At 39.9% G+C, this 4,318-nt stretch overlaps 1 pseudogene; it reads right to left on the reverse strand.

Moving 5' to 3' along the window:
• Positions 1–860: 860 nt before the first annotated feature.
• On the reverse strand, positions 861–4,030 carry LOC116257723 (ATP-dependent 6-phosphofructokinase 3-like; annotated as a pseudogene).
• Positions 4,031–4,318: the final 288 nt, after the last annotated feature.

Genomic DNA, 4,318 nt, shown 5'->3' on the forward strand with positions numbered 1-4,318 from the left:
TTCCAAAAGTGGCAGAGAAGTCGTTCAAAGCCATTGACAAAGTGCGTTATTCTAAAAGTGGCAGAGAAGTCGTTCAAAGCCATTGACACAAGCGGGATAACCACAGTGACTTGTAGCAATCTGAAAGAGGTTCTGAACAAAGTATTTCGGACAGATTAAGTCCTCCTTTGCACAACTTCCCTCGACGCCTTTGGTGCAGTGTTGTACATAACAACTAAGGTTGCAAATGGGCCAATGTTATGAAAGGGCTTCACCATTTGCTTTATTTTGGTGCGATGTTCATAAAATTTATGGATACAAATGGATCGGATGTTATGGAGGAGCCTCACCATTTACCATTTATTAAATGAATTCAACCATTCTTACTGTACTTGGCCGATCCATATTCAACCCGGTTTCTTCCGTACCATCCTGCACTCGATAGCTTTCTTCTGAATGAACGGACTAATACAGACACAGTTTGCTTCCCCTTGATCGTAACTTTTTTTTTTTAACATTCTGCAAAATATGAGAAACTGCCAAATATCTTTAATTTTGAGTTGCCATGAGAGACGCGATCACCGATATCTGAAATGGATTAAAGTTCAATCAGCGGGCAAACGAAAACTGGCTCCCATTGGCTCACGATCTTTGTAATGGTAATCATTAAAAGGCTGCAACTTTAATACGTTTCCTTGAATGTTAGCTGGTACTTCAAGTTCAAGCTAAAACGTGCGTGGACTCCTATGATTTGCGAAGGAGTTTTCACAAAGTAAGACACTTTAATGAAATTATTTTATAAAATAACTCTCAATTAACATAATTGAGAGCTCGCGGGAGCTAGGTTGGTTCGCAAAACTATCGAAATCTCTTGATCCGAATTATGACGTCGCCGAGAAATTGCCGTCCTCACTCAAGGCCTTCCCGTCTGCCAAGAACATTTGTAGATCTTGAATGCTCGACTCTCGCTTACTCTTGGCTTCTTCAATGTCCTCTGGGCTGAGGAAGGTAGGTTGGTTCGCAGAGGAAAGCAACCTCGCCCACATACGGTCGGTTATACAGACTTGATTCTGCTTCTCAGTCACACGCTGCAAGATCAGGACAATAAAAGCCAGAAATGAGATTCGAATAAATTTCAAACCGAAAAGGAAATTTGACACATTAGACAATCGTGGTGTTTTTCAGTCACGGAGGAACTTACGTAGATAGGTAAGCATGCCTGCCATTAACAGGACCGACAGTGAAGCCCAAGTATCCAGCCATGGCGCCATGGACAGCACTATGAACGAGAAGCGTGCAATAGACGTTGTCTGAAGCATTGCTAGGAATGGCACGAATCATGTACGTGGGATCTGCAGACAAATGCCATCGTTCAAATTTAGTCTTCTAGATCAATCTTTTGTTTGCATCCAAAGTTGCTTTACTCACATACCTATGTATGTGAGGTTCATTACAATCTTTTCCTTGGCAAAGTGGTCCTGCAATTCAAAGGAAGACGAGTTTTTTATGGACCTCAAAGACTATTCAACATTGTCACTTACAAGCACTCTGCGTAGGCCTTATCCTCCAGTTGTAATACCTTGATCTTGTGAGAAAGCCACAGCCCAACGTCAAGAAGGACCTTGTTTCCCGAAGCATCCTTGTGTTCCATGTCGCACAAGTGCTCCTCAATAAGATTCTGCCCACCACCTTCTGCTATAACAATAACCATATGACCATTCTCTCTGAGTCTGTGCTCTATGAATTCGAAGAGTCCTCCCCCCGGCCCTTCCAAATAGAATCGCAAGAGGAGTTTGTCAACAACCAGGCAACATTCGACTGGTGCATAAGACACAAGACTTATTATGTTAAGAAATTTAAAGCATACCACATCTCTGCTAGCCAACGTAGAGTACATAGCAATAAATCCTGCAGCATCAAATGTATGACGGAATTAATAATCAGATAGAGAAATTCATTTCATGAATTGAAGCCACTTCAAAAGAGGGGTTGCATTCTTACGGAGAGAATTCAGACATCTCAAAGAAGGCTCCAACTTCCTATTTGACAGCTACAAAACAATTTGATCTTGGAAAAACTGCACCAAAAGGCCCGGTGGAGTTGCGGCAGTGAGGTGAATTATGAACCTCTTAGAGTTCAAGTTGTATGAACTACACCGCACTTCAATTCAAAGAAAACCTGAACATGAATAAACCAACAGCATACCAGCCCCTCAGCTTGACAAGGCCCACACCATTTTCGCCACTTTCAGCTTCAGACATGCGCTGCGTTAATAGCCCTTTGAGCCTCTTCAACTGCAGTATCAGAAACCAAATGATTTGTCGATAACCTGAAACAAAGGACACACAAGAGCCAAGTAGCATAAGGATCTACTTGGCTGATATCTCCAATGGAATAAAGACTGCTTCAATGCGAAGTTGCAAGCATATTACCGCAATCTCATTATCAATAGTCTTTGGAATTCCGACAACTGAAACTTTAAGACCACGCCTTTCAATCTCCTGCAGGGAAGAAAGTCCAGAAGTTTAATATTCATGTTACCATAATGCGGTGCAATAAACTACGGTGACTCCATGACCAAGCAACATGAAAAGATAAGCGCAGCGACAAGAGGTTTTATTCCAAACGATGAATTTAGGTTAGAAAGGAAAATACCTGCAGGTATCATGACAACTTGCCCTATCTTATTGTAAATTAGTAGTTATAGTTTATACATGGCATGAGGTTTGATAGTATATTTTATCTTTTCATATGCCAACAACTGAAATACTGCACCTTTTCTTGGACTACCATTAGGTGGAAAAATATGCATTCATATAGCACAATCACCAAGACATCTATTGCACTCTTCAAAAACAAGAACGAATAGGTGGCAGCAAATTTCTGAAAAATTTTCTCCACATGCAAATGGGAAGATTAGTTGGTGACATGAAACGAACGTCTCGCATTTGCAAGAGATACTAATCAAACGTTCAACATAGGCAGGAAGAAGCGAAATGATATACACAAACAAGATTAAAATATTCAACATAAATACACCATGCAACGTAGATAGCTTCTTGTTATCTACATGAGAAAGGAACTTATGAACAAGACCTCATCTATTCAATGTTTAACCAAGCTAACAGGCCTTCAGTAAACAAGCCAGATTATAAAGTTCCAGGAGCATGCAAAGACTTTCTTCATCCAAACAGCATACAAGAACAAAGAAAAACCCAAACGACAAATGCAACCTAAATCAAGATATTTTGCTCTTTTCTTCATCTTAAGAAAGAAAAAAGCTCACAATTGTGAGACATCAAAAAAATTATCTTGATCACAAGGATGCAGCAATCCATTTGGGGTCCGGCAATTGTAATAGAGATAAAAATATCAGTTCCATATAAAGAGATACAAAGCTAGAAACAGAATCACATCAGTTTGACACAAGCTCCAACCACTTGGACATCTGTAATTGGGTCAACACTAAATAATCACAGGTCATTCTTTTATATTAGATCATCTAACCACTTGGACCTGGGAGATTGTCCATTCAGCTATAAAATAGGGTACAAGTCATATTCAGCTATAAAATAGCCTACAAGTCATGGAAATATGTTGCATGTCATAGGCCAACTAATTTTTTCATTCTCTACTCTCTCTTCAACCTTGAAAATTTCAGCAATCAAAAGTTCTATTTGGCCAATTCTTCAGGGAAAGAAAAAATGAGTTTATTTACATGGAAGATTCCGTGCCCAAAGTGGAGCAAGACCCCTGTAGAAGCTGCAGTTACAAAGGCATTTAGCAATTAGAATCAAAGAGATGAACTCAAAGTCTGAAACCATCTTCAGATATACACAAATAACTTCGAGCAATGAACAAAGAAGCTCCTCCTTACCCTGGCAGGCCTTCAGCTGCATACAATTTTGGAAAGCCATCAACCAATCCTTTAGCATAGTTAGGTTGAGTTTGCACACGAATTTTGACTTCCTCAAAAGGACAGAGGGCAACATCTGCAATCACTGCTCAACATCTGCAATCACTTGAGCAGATGCACTGCTCAAAAAATAAATCCAAGCTCTCCGCCTCCCTGCGACATTTAGCCCAAACGCATCAGCATACGTCTTCTTGAAGTATTCATAAAGGCCAAACTTACAACCTCCTTGTGCAAGGCCCATATCCATATAACTTCCCAGCCCAACCTCTCCAAAGTCCTAGAACCCCTTGCTCCTTCCATAATACACTAAAATCAGAAAAAATGCTATTGTATTTTGCTGGATTCACCTACAAAGAAAAATATCACAAAATGAAACACGTTTCAAGCAAAATTCTCTTTCTTTGCTTTACGATTATTTTATGA

The sequence above is a fragment of the Nymphaea colorata genome, chromosome 7 (genome assembly GCF_008831285.2).
Source record: "Nymphaea colorata isolate Beijing-Zhang1983 chromosome 7, ASM883128v2, whole genome shotgun sequence".
NCBI lineage: Eukaryota > Viridiplantae > Streptophyta > Magnoliopsida > Nymphaeales > Nymphaeaceae > Nymphaea > Nymphaea colorata.